General features: G+C 38.3%; 1 pseudogene; it reads right to left on the bottom strand.

The window, feature by feature from the left end:
• Positions 1 to 6560: 6560 nt before the first annotated feature.
• The window catches only part of LOC121489590, a 178239-nt pseudogene continuing 167094 nt past the window's right edge, over positions 6561 to 17705 (bottom strand).

Below are 17705 nucleotides of genomic sequence, written 5' to 3'. Positions count from 1 at the left end.
TGGCTTTCATTTTAATGCTATTGTAAAATGTCTAGAGATGCTTAGCTATAAGGCACTATAAAAGTTTAAGATATTATTGTTAAAAGGACAGAGCAAAGCTATTCATGGCAAAGGTTCAGCAGAGTCAGAGGCACAGAGGCTGAAAAAAATATGAGAAGAATCCAGGAGGTTTGGTTGTTGTTGTTGTTGTTGTTGTTTATGTTGTTTTGATTTTCATTTTCAAGTCTTTATGTCAACAGTTTTACAGGATATAATTATTTGGGGTGCTACAGCTTGGCTTTGTTTGAGAAAGGTTGTAGTTCACCTTAACTCAAGAGCATAAAACTATACATTTGGAACAAATTAAAGAAAGCAAGATGAATTTATTAACCAGTAGGGAAGACATCTAGTTCCTAATTCTGGCCCTTATAATTCTAACTTTGCCTTACTCCATGGAAATGCTGTTTGGGTGATTACAGATGCTAATCACGTTTTTTCCCAAATATCTCTAGAATGTGTCCATATCCATTTTTTCTCCCAAATATCTCTAGAATGTGTCCATATCCATTTTTTTATGGATTCAGATTTAAAACCCTCTGTTACAAGAAGCTGTGTTTGAATTTTCAGTATCATTCCCTCAACAAATACTTACTGAACATGTCCCATCTATAGGCACTGGACTGTTTTCTGAGGATAAAATACTGAGTGAAAGTGAGTTTGGTGCCTGCCCTCACAGAGTTCAAATCAAGCTGAGTGAAACACACTTTCATTGCATCAACACACAGAAAAATATAAAATTCTAACTGATGCAGGTGCCATGAAGAGTACAAGGGGCTGGCTATGAGCATCTAAAATAGGATATATGATCTAGTCAAAGAAAGACTTCTCAAGAAATAGTAAAAATAATACTTATCAAAAACTCACTATGGACTATTATTCAAAGCAGTTAGAAGCATTTTTTTTTTCTCTTTGGCCCTATGAGAGACAGAGATTATCTAGTATTATTCCTGCTCTAGAGATGAGAAAGCTGACACAGAGACTGTCAAGTCAAGATCCAAACTTTGAAAGGGCTAAACCAACATAGGTAAGGTTATGCTGTGCTATCAAGCATCCCCCAAATGTAAAAGTGTATTCCTTGAACAATTTGTGGCAGGTCCAGACCTTTTTATGAGAGCAGCCATCCTCCACCTGGTGGTTTGGCATTCCAGGATACTTCATCTATCTCAAATCCCAATCTCAACACAATGCTTCCTGTTTTGCTGTGGTGGGCAGGAATAAATAGAAAAGAGAATGCTTTCACTTGAAAGCAAAGCATGTTGCTTCCTAACAAAGCCAAAGCCAATCACATGCCATGGCTAACTTTGAGTGAAAGCCCTTTGTGTGGTTAAAGAGTGGAGGAGAAACAGAAACATGAGCAAGCATCAGCAACATCTACCACTGTAGGCCAAGTTCAGAAGGGAAGAATAATCCAGACATGGGTGTCCTCAGGTGCAAAGAACTTGCATGTGGATGGTGCTTGGAAAGGATGGTAGAGCAGAGTAGAAGATTGGTTTGGAGCAGCAGGTTGAGTCAGGCCATTCAGAGCTCATCCTACTGTGTTTACCACAATTAGCAAGTCTTCAAGAGATATCTTAGTGTGCCAGGTCCCATTCCGGTCACTTCATTCAGTACTGCCCTCAATCCTCACCAAGCCCTGTCTTATCACTTGGGCTATTTATTTTATATTTACTGAGAGGGCACTTTCAGACCTATGCAGACCAATTTTTACCATCTGTTGTTTTTGCATGTGTCTGTGTGTGTGTGTGTGTGTGTGTGTATAAACATATATATATATATATATATATATATATGCAAAATAAAAGAGCTGAGGAATGCCAAAACTTCTTGCATTCAGAGCCTGACTCTACTGAATCAATGTTTTACTCCAAATCATTGAAGTGGATGGCTGAGCTTTCATTTCCAGCATTGTCCTCTATGTCATCAAGACAGATGGTGACATCATCTTTTAAGAAAATAACTAAAAGCCATGGTGCTGAATGTCTAGGCCAGCTCTGCAACAAGAAGAGTTAGCCTCCTCTTGACCCCTATTTCACCAAAGTTACTACACATGCCTGCTTTGTCACCTCCCTGAGCTCTCTTTCTGTGCCTACTTGGCTCCTAATGATTAAGAGAGGCTCTCTACAGTTTCTGATTTTTTTTTCCAATCCTTAACAACCATGTTGCTAGTTTTGATGCTGGAATATTTGATGTTTACACGTGTGCAATGTTTACACGTGTGCAGGCAAGTGGCAAGTATACCACACTGCCGCTTGGACAACAGCAATAAAAAAAAATACTATCTATTGTAAAACATGGTCTGATTTCAAGAGTATTAAAATGTGGGGAAATCTCAAAACTGAATAAATACAGTAGTAATATTTCCTGAGTCCTTACCTGGGCCAGCTATTGAATTAATCAGTGCATATTAACTCATTTAAATTTAAACTTTGTAATAAGCCCAGGTAGGTGTTCTTTCTACCTCTAACTCCTAGAGGGGAAGGAAGACTTTAACACCTTGTCCAAATCATGGATCTTGGTGCAAAACTGTGATCTGCACCCTGATACTTCCAGCTCTCAAGCATTCTAAGACGTGGTTGAAGGGAGAAATTTTGACAAGCCATTTACTGGTGACAAAGCAAAACTCAAGGCTACTCAGGGATTTTGTCTACTCATTGGAAAAAAACTGGCGATTTTGTTCATTTTTTTTCACTTGGTCTATATAGATGCAAACCAAATCTGTGTTTATATATAATTAATTGTCATCTACATATCAGGTCTCGATTTGAAACATTCCCCAGAGGGAGTATGTTTTGAGCTGGTAAATATGCTTGATTTTTTCTCAGTGGGAATTGTTGCAATGATGATAAAGAATTAGAGAAGGAGAAATCCTCTTCTTATTGCTGTCAAGAAGATGACCTTGGTCCAGATGCCAAGAACACATTCCCCAGTAGTTCATCTTCAGAAAGGGATAAACATAGTGTGTCCAGGTGTGGATCTTTCATGAAGTTCTCCTGTTGTGGAATCACGTATATTTGACTCACCTATATCAAGCCTCTAGCAAACTGTCCTTTTTTTTTTTTTGAACATCTATCCTTCTATCTGGGTCAAGTGTAGAGATAGTGAGGAGGTTAAGCAGATCCAGGACACACTCTTAAGAGTTTTGGACAGCTTCTGTTACTTCACAATTCCAGCCTACCATTCCCATTACTATGAAATGAATACTTACACCCCTCACTTAATCTGTGTTTCTCTGATTATACCCTGATGACAAGGTGATATTACCCAGTAAGAAAAGCCTAGCTAGAGGTGAAAAAACAGCTTTCCTACTTCTATTTCAGACCCCACATGAACCTGATGGGTTCAATCTCAAACCAAAGTTGAGACTTTTAAGCTCAAATTCCATTTCCTTTCAGCCCAAATCTGACATCCTTCTGCAGATAAAAATAAGGTTTAAAGACAGTTTTAAAGAACAGTCACTGGGCTTTTTTGGACACCAAAATGTTTTATTTAAAAAAAAGTTCAATGAGTTCAGTTTAAATGAATCAGAAACATATGAGTCGAATTTTCCTTAATATACACTTGGGCTTAAAAATTAAGGGAAATGTACTAGGAAAAAAACCTCTCTAGTTGTGCTGAAATAAGAACATTTTGAAAGAAACTGCCAACATTTGGCAAGTTTAAAGTGTAGCCAATTTTACCCATTTCTTGGGAACCCTACTGTCATCATTAGGGAAAGGGGAGAGTGTCGTGATGGAGGATGTTGGAGAAATAAATACATTTTTTTTTCTTCCAGAACTTGTACTCTTGTATGTACATGCAATTATTTCATTCTGGTGAAAAAGGATAGAGACATACACTAAAAACATTCTGACTTGGCTTCTCATGGTATATTAAAAGCATACTATAGAGGCACAGGCTCAAAGTTTGGAGGTTTAACCCCAGGGAGAGAAAATTATGGTTCTCTCCATTTATCCATGAACCCTGCAGCTGGTAACACTGCACTCTGTTAGTAATTACACTGAACAGATGAGGGACTTTTTAATTTTTTTTTATTCTGACCTGCAGTTAAACAAAATTTGCTTGTTTTATTTTTGGTTAAAAAATGATGAGGCAGCACCAACCCCAGTTTCACCCCAGAGCTGTTGATTTTCCCCCCTCCTTCATAATTTGTTTCAGACTAGGAGCGCAGAGTCCCATTTTAGTGGGAAACATTTGCTGCCAAGACCTTCGGGGGTTTTATCTGCAGTTTATTTTGTTAACTACAAGTTTTAGATTGTTGTGGCGTTTTTTTCTTCTTTCCTTTCAAACTTTGCAATAGGAAAGCTCATCTTCTGCTGTTAGGAAACAATGTAGATCACAAGAAAGAGAAGGATGGGTTCCAAGTCAGCCAAAAGTGTCACCAACGGCCTCACACCAATGGTAGTTACAGAGAGGGACAATAAAATAATATAAGTGAATTCACTGTCTTCAAGATTTAAAGCATAGTCCACACTCCACTCCCACCCTTCCCCTTGTAATTCAAATTTAACACTAATAAACGAGAGGAACTAAAGATAATTGGCTAGAATCAAGCATTACATAGCAGGCATTTCACTAGCTGACCCAGCTAAGCAACTGCAACTCAATGCATTTTAACTTACGCGTTGAGAACAAAAAACAATGGTTCATGAGGTGGAAAGAATGCTGTACAACACCCCATTGCCCTGGCTGGTATTTATAAAGTTTTGGCAAAATTTCATAACAAATTTTAAAATAATGTGAAAGTGGCCTGTTTCCGGTTTCTGCCCTGCACCATGCCTGTCTTGGAGGATGTTGTGGTCAGGGCAGGAGGCCAAGGATTTTGCCTGGCAACAGGAATGGAACAGACAGGCGCTAATAATCCTCACTTTTGTACAGTGTTTTCTTATTTTATGTTTCAGGGAAATTTCATATATATCCTTCCATTCTATCCTCATCACGAGCCTGGTAGACTGAGCTGCTTTGGTTTTCTTGATGATGAAACCAAATTAAGAGAGGTGACAGACATACTTAACGAAGATTGCTGTTGAAATTTGGGGTATCTGGGTGGCTCAGTGGTTGAGCATCTGCCTTTGGCTCAGGTCATGATTCTGGGGTCCTGGGATCAAGTCCTGCATCAAGTTCCTCGTGAGGAGCCTGCTTCTCCCTCTGCCTATGTCTCTGCCTCTCTCTGTGTGCCTCTCATGAATTAAAAAAAATAAAATAAAAACTAAAGAAAAAAAAGAAATTTAAACCTACTTTTCTATCCCTTAAAACCAAGCAAGTTCTCATTGGGATTCAAATGTGGAATAACTGCACTAAATCCTCTTTCTCACTCCCCTCCAGTCTTCTCTGTAGGACTCCCACTGGTCCTCCCCACAATCACACAGGATCCTGTGAGTCTCCCCCAGAGGACCACTAGAATAATGTGGGACCTGACTGGATATGCCACAGCAAACAATTAATCTGAGGCTGACCCACCATTCTGTAGAAATTTAAAGCTCTAAATTCACTGATCAGTATTTTTTTTCAAACTCAGAAAAGCAAATTATCTAATTTAAAGGCCAACATGAAAAATGCGGGCTAATGGCATCTTTTGTTGCTGTCACAAAAATTCAAAGTAAGCCAACCTGTAAAATGTAGCCAGATATATATCTTCCTTCATGACATGTATTTTATCTGTTAAAATGTATGCTTTGCCCCCTTGGTGAATAGCAATGCATCTGAAGAAAGCACAGCTTTACTGGAAAGAATAAAGGCTTTGAGACAAGAAAAGCCTGGGTTAGTATCTGTTTCTACCACTGAACAGTTTTGTGACTTTGAGCATGTTATTTCACCTCACTGAAACTTTGTGTCTTCCATGAAACTGTGCATTTAATCTTAGAAGATTCTTATGAGGATTAAATTAGACCACACAATGCAATACATCCATAAAATGTTAGCCCCTTGGTTAAATGCTGTTCCAAATATTTTAACTCACTGATGTTTCAGAAGCTCATTGTCCAGCTTTGGTTTTCCAGATGTAGTTCTGGCCTGTAGCTGTATCTGTGGAATTGTCTGTGACCAAATTAATTATAGCGTAATTTGCATGGAATAAAATGACATAATGTTGGGTAATGCTGTGATGCAACTTGCTTGTTTGTTTGTTTTTTTCCTACAGGAGACCTGCCCACCTACTAGTGGGTCATGGTTAGGATGCAATGTTGGGGGAAAAAGGTAAATATGTGGAGCAAATACTACTAAATTCTTAAATATCCTGTTTCAGGGTTGCCTGGGTGGCTCAGTCAGTTGGGCATCTGACTTTTGATTCCACTCGGGTTGTGATCTCATGGTCCTGGGATTGAGCCCCACATCAGGCTCCATGCTCAGCGAGGAATTGGCTTGAGATTCCCTCTCTCCTTCTCCTTCTGCCCTTCCCTTGCTAAAATAAATAAATAAATCTTTAAAACCATTTATATATAATTTCATTTATTTCTTTCAACACCCAGAATGGAGAATTAAGCAGTTATATAATTATACAGCAAATAGATCAACTATTTATATAGCCAAACTCAGTAATTAGGACTGAAAACATTATTAACTGAGTTTATAAATGAATCCTTCAGGTATTTATCTTAATTCCTGGCTTCTTTTACTTCACTGTAAATTATCAGCCTAGGATAATTTATTTGGTTACCTTAATTGGCATTACAGCCCAACCAGATAATTCAGATCTAAATTATTCACATTATCTTTCAAATTATCCCAACATTAAAAGGATATTCCCACTTCCATTTGCCTTTATGCATGGGGTTTTATCTGCAGCAGGACAACCTGCTTGCCATAAAAGTGGTAGTGTATGCTCTGCCTGGCCTGTCCCATCTTGGAGTTGGAAGGAGGTAAAACAAAGTTTTCTAGTTTTAAAAACTAGATCAGTGGCCTTGGTGAGTGATATGCAACATCAGATATTTCAGGGCTTTGAACCAAAGGACTTTCTGTAGGTTTAGATGTAGGATTATTTCAGGATTCTAAAAAAAAAAACTGAAAAAACTTTAGTGAAATGTGTTTTGTAGTTATACTGAAAAATTGGGGTAGATGTGTGCACATATAAGAATGAAGGGGCATCCACCTAAAATATAAGCAGAATCTTCTATTTTGGATGACTTTGCAAAGTTGAGGTTTCTTTTAAAGCTAAGTGTCATAATACAACTATAGAAGAGAAAAAACAAAGTAGTTCTAAAGCTATAAAAATTTAAATAATTCTCTATAGACTCATCATCACTCCCATATTCTCCCACTAAATTCTTTAATGGTTTAGATATTTTTCTCATTATTGATATATACTATATTTAATATAAAAGTAACATATACATGGATGTTAATATTCCCTTGAACTGAAAAACTTGTGGCATAATATCAAAATACATGCATAAATACAGTGGGGATTTCATATATATGGTATCCTTCAAGAATTTTTTTGAGCTTTTATATTTGAGTTTATTCTTCATTTAACTTTTAAAACACTACTATAGTTGAATATTAAAACAAAAACCATAGCAAGTAGTGAACTATGATTATAGTCCTTCACTCATTCACTACTGCATATAAAATGCCAGCAGCAGTGTTATTCACTGGCCCCATTAAGAGGTCTGACACTGAACACCACTCCTAGGATGATGTTCATCATCCTCATATGCTTCCCCATTGTAATGGCGCCATCTTTCCTGATTGGGATCAAAGTCCACCAGTTCTACCTGGTCCATTTCATCAGTCTCTTCTACTTCCTTCCTCTCAGGTAGGAGTTTTTCCAGCAAAGAAAGTTTATCAGGAGACAGAAAGCCATTCTCAGGGAAGTTAACCTTAAATTCGATGATTAGGCAACCCTTCTCATGTGGTCTACGATAAATTGGCATGCCTTCCTTTAGCACACACTTGATATCCCCATGCTTGACAATCTGACCTGGATTAGAGGTGATGATGATGATTCAGTTGTCAAGAGTAGATATTGGCTTTTGAAAGCCACACAGGGCTTCAACCAGCTGTATATCCATACACATGAAAAGATCATCTCCTCTGAGTAAAAACAGCATGGTCCTTCTGACCTAAAACAATGATAATATCTCCTGATTCCAGTCCTGGTTCTTGGTCCCCTCACCATGGAATGTTATCTTCTGGCCATCTTTCATGTCTTTGTCAATATGCACTTCTAGAATCTTCTTCTCTCGAACTATCTTCCTTCCTTGCAGCTTTTACATCTATCTTTAGGACTGATCCGTTCCCCATGGACCTGGCACTCCATGCACACAGATTGAATTTGCTGAACCATTCCAGGTCCTATCTGATGAATTCTTATTTGCATTCCAGTACCTCTGCAATTGGGACAACATTCGACTGTTCCTTTCTTACCACCTCGGCCTTCACATTTATCGCAAAACACATTTCTTTTGCAGAGCTAGTTTTCTTGTTGCGCCATTATATAAATCTTCTAAGGTTACTGAGAGCTGATGTACAACATTTTTACCTCTCCGTTCTCTCTGCATCCTGCCTCCTCCAGAAAACATATCAAAGATGTCCATGGGGGAGCCAAAACCACCACCAGCTCCACCTTCTTTAATTACCTGATCTCCTCCTTTGTCAAATAATTCCCTTTTCTTTGCATCAGAGAGCACTCCATAAGCTTGAGAAATCTGTTTAAACTTCTCTCCTTCATTTGGATTCTTATCAGGGTGGTACTTCAAGACCAGTTTCCTGTAAGCCTTTTTCAATTCCTCCTGGTTGGCATTGGGTTTGACCCCCAAAACATCATAGTAAGTGGTTTCTTTCACCATTTTCTACAGCCGGTGAGAGGGCCGAGGCCGGTGTGGGGGAGCAGGAAGGAGCGCATTGCTGGGCACAGCTCGGGCAGCCGCCACTCTGCTTCTCACCGAGCGTTCTGGAAATTTCCCGGTATCCTTCAAGAATTGAGTAGAGCTATAATCAAAGGTGGGAAGACACTATAACCAACATTTATCTTGTGCAAAATAAAAGTATGATTTCCTACGATCTTAAAAAAGCACTATTCAATTTTAGAATCACGATTATTTGGAACTTTGGACAACCCTTTGCCATTTCAAAGTTGTGCTTGTAAGTATTTCCAGGTCAGACCTACTTTCTAGATTCAAAATTAAGGTATCTTTGTACCATTTGGCTTCAGTATCCACTTAATTTGAAATAGAAGGTGATTTCTTTTAGAAGCATGCAAACATAGGAGGTTTCCCCAATTTCCCCAAAACATACCAAGTCCGTGACACAAGATGGTAGAAATTGGGCCAAGAATTTAACATAGAATTGCTATGTTTTCTCCTCTTTCCCTAACTGTATTTTTCTTACAACACTGAACCACTGAAGGTTAAGGATAAAGGAATTCCAGACCTACTCATTTTAACTTTGTTGTAAATTGGATCAGTTCAGCCAAATTTTCTTACATAGGAGAACAGATGGTATGATATTTTATCATAAAATGACTTTTCCTTTGCTTTATGTTAAAAAAAATCCAACCCCAAATGACAGTATATTTTTCACAGACCTGTGGCCTGTTATAATCTGAGCTTATTTCAGCTCCCTGACCTAATTTGTGGTTGAGTATGGCTTCTTTTGTGTCTGCAGATGTACAAAATGAAAAAAGTTCTTTTACAAATGGAAATATCTTTTTCTGCTGACACAATGTATGTGTGTTTAAGAAGAGGGGAAAATAGTTTACCCACATTTGTAAGCGAGGTTCCAATTGTTCAGATAATGGACTCACTACTTTACTTGTCGGCACATTGTTCTTTCATTTCAAAATTAATTATGGAACATACTCAAATGTGTACACTCTGCCTGTGTGCACACAAAATGGACATTTGAAGAAATCACTTGAATATTTCAGGCAGAAAAATACTTTATTTAAAACATATAATTGATTAAGGGAAAGTGGAGAATTTTGTTTGAATTATTAAGAGAAATGTGTGCTGTTAATTTCATTTTTGTGTGGGTTGAGTCATCTTTTAAATAATTCATGTTTCCTTATGACCAAGTTTTCTTCCTTTGCTCATATGTACTTTACAGATGATTATAGAACCTGAACCTACAACCTGTGAAAAAGGAAGGCTCATTCAATGAATTTCATAATAACCCAATATTTTTATTCTTCCCTCCACGTCGTATATTCTCTCTCAGCCTGCATCGTATTAGGTGCAACCAAACTGATGGAATTTTTTAAAACTCAGAATTTGGGGGTTTGGTATGTATGCTTCTTGTTTTCCTTCTGAGAAATGGAGAATTTAATGATTCTTTCTTTTTCACATCTAGTTTCTTTTGAAGGGACTGGAAGCTGTTACCATGTGAAAGTCTGAACTTAAGACTAGAAAAGTGAAGCCAAATAGATATCCAATCCACTTACCATGAATCCCTTTACAACTCCTGCTAATTGTCAATTTTAGGTGGTCTTGGTAGAGAGACTAATAATTGAATAGGAAAGAAGTCACAATTCCCAAAGTGGACCTGCCAGTCCCTGAGCAGCGTCATCATAACAAGAATGCACTGAGTTGTTCAGCTAATTTCCTCTCTATACCTACTGCTGAGGCAAAGAGGGGATTCAGCCTTTGCTCTTGGGGTGCTGTCTATCACTAGCACCAAATTTAGTCCCAAGAAACCAAAGGAAACTATGTCAGGCCCATCTCGAAGCATCTTTCTGATTCACAGCCGATTCACAATGTTCCATGAAGGGTTTGCAATAAAGAGTAATATGTTGGGGAAATTAAATCATGAATTGGAGCTGTTAATTACACACACATTGGTTTAAAGCTGAAGGAAATGCTTCTATCTGCCCTTTGTTGCACATTTTGCATGCCTGCCTGTTCCTCTACTGCTGGTGCTCGGTCTGTTTCTCTCTGATCTACCGCCCCTAACACTTCCACTACCCAATTCCAAGCACTAACACAAATGTAAAATGTAAATTGCGGCCTAGATTGTTACTACCAGAGTGTGGAGAGAGACTCCAGGTTCTGTAATAGCCTAGATGTGCCGGAGATCAACTTCCGCATCCTTGTATGTTGACAAACTCTTCTCTTATCCATCACTTTCCTCTTCAGTTTCTTATCCAGTTTTGTTCTTTGGCCAATTGTGTACATTTCCCATGCTAATTTGCATGCATTTTTCTTGGCATAGAAGAGAACGCCTCTATGCTCAAGACCTCCAAGCCAACTTACTTTGCATCAAAATTTCCTTCTTTTCCTTCCCACTATACAGCATGAAGGATAATCTAGGCAACATTTCCCTGCCGGCAATGATCATTCTATCTTACTGTGTCATCCTCAAATTGTTAAGGTATAACTGACTGTAATTACATACTAAATGAACTTCCATCCCTGCCTTCTGAGAGCTTTCTATCAAAGAAGTGGTTGAGTTATTCTGAACTCAAGAAAGAAAGAGGAACATGTGCCAAGGCACAGCTGCTCGGGCCCAGTGTGCACGGAGAATGACGAGGAGGTCACTGTGGTAAATGACTGTGTAGGATAAGGAGCGGCAGGAGATGAGCTAAAAAGGAAGATTATGTTCCAATTACGATGGCTCTTAGGCACTAAGAATTTGGATTTCATCCAGTAAGCAGCAGGAAGGAATCAATGGAAATTTTTGTCAAGAGATATTACCCACTCATTTTTTTAAGAAGAAAAAAATATCAAGTTCTGATGGTATTGCAGAAAATTAACCAGGGAAGAGAGGAAAGCTGTTGCAACCACCAGAACAAGTGATGATATGACCTAGTTCAAGGTACTGGAAGCGTGTGAATGGAAAGGAGGGGCCTGATTTTGGTAACATTTCTGAGGCAAAGGGATGCTGGTACTTAGCATTCTGTTCCTATGAAGGACAATAGAGAAGGGATTAAAGGGAATGGATAATGACTTCCCCCACCAAAGGAGGACAAGAAAAAGAACAGATGTTGCCAAACAGTATCCAAATTTTATTTGAGTTACAATGAATCTGCAATACTTAAGGATCCTCCAAGACAAGATGCCTGTGGATGGTTGAAAATACAGCCTAGTTTGACATAGTAGAGTCAGGGCTGAAGAAAAACGTTTGGTGACCATCAAGAGTTATTGCAGGGGGCAAATGGTGGGGGTGCCTGGGTGGCTCAGTGGCTAAGCATCTGCTTCTCAGGGTCCTAGGATGGAGCCTTCTCAGCAGGGAATCTGCTTCTCTCTCTCTCCCTCTGTCTCTCCTCCCACTCATGCTAATCTCATTCTCTTGCTCACTCTCAAACAAATAAAATCTTAAAAAAAAAAAAAAAAGAGTTACTGGGGGCATCTGAGTAACCCAGTGGTTGAGTGCCTGCCTTTGGCTCGGGTATGATCCTGGGTCCCAAGGATCAAGTCCCACATCGGGCTCCCTATAGGGAGTCTGCCTCTCCCTCTGCCTATGTCTCTCTCTGTGTGTCTCTCATGAAAAAAAACAAATAATATCTTTAAAAAAAAAAAAAAAGGAGTTATTGGAATGGCCTATAAAGAAAGTGCAAGAGGAGCAGAACTGGAAACAGAACCATCAAAACCACCAGCACTTAAGAAGCTGGGGTGGGAAGAAGGTGTACCAGTGTTTGAATCAGAGAAGAAACTAATTAAAGAGAAAATTGGGGCAAGATGGTTGGTCTAACATCCAAAGAGTGAACTTGCCAGCTGAGGGATGGGAGCACCGGCTGCAAATGAGTGTGCAGATTCCACAGCTAAACAGCAATGAGAGCATTTACCTCTTCTAACAGTTTTTTCCTCTCTGAAAGCTACTGTAGCCCAAAACAGGCTTCGGGAGTCAGTATTTAAAAGTTCCCGTTTAAATTGGGATGGTTGCTGCTTTTTAAATAAGCAAATTTAAGTGGGGACTTTCCAGCCCGTCCATGTTATTCAGTCCTTGAGAATGTGCTTGGCAATGAATTGAAGCAACAGCATTCTCAGCCTAAAGAAGAAATATAATTATATTGGTTTTGTGTTTCATTTAACAAACATCAACCTGATCTCCGTTGTTGGCCTTTTTTTTTTTTTTTTCTTACTGATGTGTAGTTCTTCTTTTATTTATTTGTTCTTAGCTTGGGAATTCTGGTGACTGTTTACTGTGACTGATGAACATGAAATCAGAAAATCATTACTGAGGCCGGTACTGAGAAATACGATGTTATATCTATGGTAGATACTTCTGTTCTGAAACTAATGCTTTATTTATTTAGCTGTTCATTTTAGGAACATGAAAAGCATGTTTTAAAAACCCCAAAATTAGCCTTGGGAACAGATGAATAAATATGAAAACAATTTATCCCTTTAACAGCCTCATAAAATATGTTTTCATTATGCTAACTGACCCTGATAAATTCAATAGCCATCACTTAAGTATATCCATCATCCTTGAGAAGTGTATCCAAATGTTTGCTCATTTTCTGATCCTCAGTGAGCCTTGGTCACATGATGATTATTAATTGTGACATCTCAAATGTAATACTTTGTGGCTTTCATTTTTAGAAAGAATGTAAGGTAGATCTTTTCACTTCAGATAGAAAGAAAGAAAGAAAGAAAGAAAGAAAGAAAGAAAGAAAGAAAGAAAGAAAGAAAGAAAGAAAGCTTTCTGAAATCTTCCTTCAAGTCATTTTCCAAAATTTGACTTATACTCCTTTGCTTTCTCTCGTTCAATTTCTTAAGATTCTTTCAACAGCCACTTTAGTTTTTGCTGTTACAGAATTAATGTATCAATTTTGTTTTCTAAGGAGGAAGCTCCGGGCATGGGCTTGCCTCTCATGTAGTAGGGGCTACAGTTGTGATTTGAGGCTGTCACTCCTGGTGGAGGCAACCACCTCTCTCTGAGTGTAGGATGTGGGAGTCCATTTTTCTTTTAAACTCAGGAGGACTAATACTTAGGGTAAATGAGGGCAAAGAGGAACCTTTTGAATTACTTGAGAACCCTCAGATTGCATCTGAAAGTGAGTGCATCAATCAGGACCCTGAGAAGCAGACAAGCTTATGGCCAGAGCTAGGGCAGCCACCAGGAGCCAGTCAAGCTGGCAGGCTTGAGGCACATCATGGACAAAGTTCCCCAGTTAGTAGATATTGACGAATGCCTAAACATGTCTGATAGGCAGGCATTCCAAGATAGCCTTTCCAGCCATTTCTTGTTCTTCACTTCATAGCCTGTCACATGGTTCTGTCTTCCTCCCCTCCCCCATGGGCATTGCTGCTCGGGTCCCTAAAACCAGGAACACGTGCTCTTGTTTGCACATCTGGCCTGGGCAAGCCTGGCTCCAATTTAAAAACCTACATGTTGGTCCAATTCCATTATTGGACAAGGAAATTCTGTTAACTGGCGGGCTCATTTGCATGTCATTACCCAGAATGCCTACCCAGCCCACAGATGTTTCCCAGACGTGGGGTGGAAAGAGAGAGGGGGGAAAGGTGATGGTTTGGAAACAAACAGAGAGATTTGTGTATATGTTACTCAAAATTCTTTTCCCTCTGTTTTGTATCAAGAAACAAAAATGTAATACAAAGTTATGAGTTTTTACCTAGCTTTGAAAGAAAATTCTCACCTTATTTTCAGGAAATTTAAACAAATGGAAACCAGAAAAACTAACCACCAGGTAATGGTCTCTTAATTTATAAAGATAAAAGAAGAGAGGATAACACATTTCAATATTTGCTGTAGAATTCTTTTTTCCTTGGAGATCAAAGCACCTCTTTTTCCTCTTTCTTTCTTTCTTTCTTTCTTTCTTTCTTTCTTTCTTTCTTCCTTCCTTTTTCTTCCTTCCTTCCTTTCTTTCTTCCTTTTCTTTCTTTCTTTCTTTCTTTCCTTTTTTCTTTTTTTCTCTTTCTTTCTTTCTTTCTTTCTTTCTTTCTTTCTTTCTTTTTCTTTTTCATTAGTGATGCTAAAGTGTGGAGGGTCTCAGTGGGACTAAATTTTTCTAAAAGTGACAGTCTGCTTGGAAGGTTTTTAATTGGATAAGTGGCAGTCACACCATTCTTGTCTTCAAAACTGAGCTCATTTTTAGTCACAATGTAAACTTCTCTGTTGTTTTCTGAAAAATATCTAAAGGAGTCTGGGCAACAGCTGCAAAACTGGTCTCTTTGCACACACCAAAAAAAAAAAAAAAAGACTACTTAGAATGCCCAGAGTTAAAGGTTTCTGGGTTGGCTTTTTTGCTTATATTTTATAAAAGGAAGGAATGCTTCATTCATAACAGAGGGACCCCCCCAAAAAGAGAGAGAGAGAGAGAGAGAGAAATGAAATATGAAATAAAGTAAAATAAAATAAAATAAAATAAAATAAAATAAAATAAAATAAAAACCATAATTGCTTTGGGGACTGAAGTTAAAACGCAGGTGTTTTGAGGAGAACATAAACATTTTTTCCTAAATGAGGCGTTGAGGGCTGGGAGAAGGGCAGTAAAATTAGTGGAATTACTGCCTGATTTTAACCAGATGATTGCTGCAGTTGGACACCAGCGAGTTTTCATTAGGGACTCTAATTTACAAGCCATTCAACACATTCCAGTGGAACACAACTACTCCCCCAGGTCCTAAAGAATGCCAGCTCTCCCACTTTATGGCAGAGATGCCAGGCTTTTAAAGGCCAACAGGACTACAGAATGGAGCACAAGCTCTGTGAACTAGTGATGATCACATTGTATCCCCAAAGGAGAGGGTCCCAGAAAATTGACTCCTGACATGCATGCAACTCACCCACCAAGCACAAACATATGGTCCCTAGGTGTGCGTGCAGATTGAATGGTGTCTCAGATGTTCACAGGATGCTCAAATGTTGTACATTTGCATGTACCAGCATTGATTCTCTTCCGATTTGTGCCTGTAAGATGATGTCTAGACTTGTTTCCTTCAACACTTAAGATTTCAGGTCATGCGGTTGTGTTAGATAAATAACCTTCTAATGTTCCATAGCATTTGTATTCCTCTTTGGAGTCAGGATTTCTGTGGTCTACACCTCATGCATTGCACTAGACAGCTTATGTATTTATATTGTGATAAGGCAGCACTTGATGTAGGAAAGCAGTGTGGCAAGGTCAGGAGTTCAAACCCTGCTCAGAGTCCCAAATCTGCTCTAACCTCACTAAGATCAACAAGGTGAGAAACTATACAAAATCTCCCAAATCAAACTAATCTCCTAAAGACGAGCCCACAGTGTGTCTCTGTAGAGCATCAAGGGCATCACTATGTAACCCAGAAACAGACCAGGCAAACCTAGAGCAGTTTAGATCTTGAATACTCTGGAATTGAAGCTGGGCATTGTTACAGCATTTAGAAGTGAAATCTGCACCAAATGAATGCAATGTTAACTGGAAGAGATGGTTGAGATCAGGCACTTGAATCTGTCTAGAGTCACAAAATCTCTACAATTATAGAAAGTAGCCTACATTTAATGGGTTGTAGTTTACTTGCTGAGCACTGGTGAGACTTGACCATAACATCAGCAAAAGGTGACACAGTCCATTTATCACATTGTATTGTCCGTGTTGTACCTGAAAAACAGCAGCCCTTTGCTGTCCTGTAGGTATACAAATGTTTTGTGATCATTTGGACTTTACCATTCCCTTTTATCTTTTTTGCCCCAGCTGGTGGAGTGTGATATAGACTGCAGTACACAGAATCTTAGCACTTGTGTTTGTTTATATTTTAGCTGCATGGGATTCTATACTGTGGTTGAAACTTAATTAAAGGTTATTCTGCACACCCAGCAAGTATTTCTTTGCTAATTGGCCAAAAAACATAATAAACAACCAATTGAGAGCCTCTACTGGGGTGACCAAGCCGCAGAGCCTCATTTTTAAAAACCTGAGCCAATACTAGAAGAAATAAATATTTAACACATACATAGATAGGCCACTGAAGGCACAGGATTACTTTCTGTAATTCTTGACTGAAAATGATTTGTTTCATTTCATTTTAATGTTGTATTGGGGTGAGAGAGAAGATTAAGAGGTTTTCATTTTTGGTTTCTCCTATTCTATACTAAAACCAAATAATTTACCTTCTGGTTATATAAAACTAATAAATCATCACCTTTCATAAATTCATAAAAATCTAATTTCTAACTCATGGTTAAAGAATCAGATTATTATGGCTTTTATATTTCCCTGTTAAATTGTTTGTGACTTTTAGTGAAAAAAATAAAATCCTAGAAAGCAATTTTGGGCATTATAATACTTACCACAGATAACATGAAGAATACAATTACCTAAATGAGAAAATTATCAGATGTCCATTTTACTTCATACTAACTAAAGGATCTGGCTGCTGGAAGTTCCTTTCAAGTACCAGGAAAAGTCCCAGAATATCCTGTGGAATGTTTTTTTGATCATTCATATTTCTGGAAACATTTTTAAGATACTTGCCAAGACTTTATCTGTGTTGAACTTGGTGCCTCTATGAGATTTCATTTAGCTGAAATATAAATCCAAGCTGTTCATTACAAAACTGAAAAACAAAATTGAGAGCTTTGTAATAATTATTATTTTTTGTCATTTCAACAACTGTACCATGAACTAGGTAACCCAGCTGTGAAGAATTCTGTATTTTTATATTTTAATGTAGCTATTTCAAAAACTGTTCATGTCGTAACTTAATTTTCTGTGAGTAGGGGTGTGTGTGGGGGAGTAGAAGGTGGGAGTTAGGAAGGTGATTAAACCTTCAAAATTAAAAAATAATATT

The sequence above is a fragment of the Vulpes lagopus genome, chromosome 4, assembly GCF_018345385.1.
Source record: "Vulpes lagopus strain Blue_001 chromosome 4, ASM1834538v1, whole genome shotgun sequence".
In the NCBI taxonomy this organism is placed as follows: Eukaryota; Metazoa; Chordata; class Mammalia; order Carnivora; family Canidae; genus Vulpes; species Vulpes lagopus.
The sequence above is the reverse complement of the archived record's forward strand: the minus strand, read 5'-3'. Positions and strand labels throughout refer to the sequence as shown.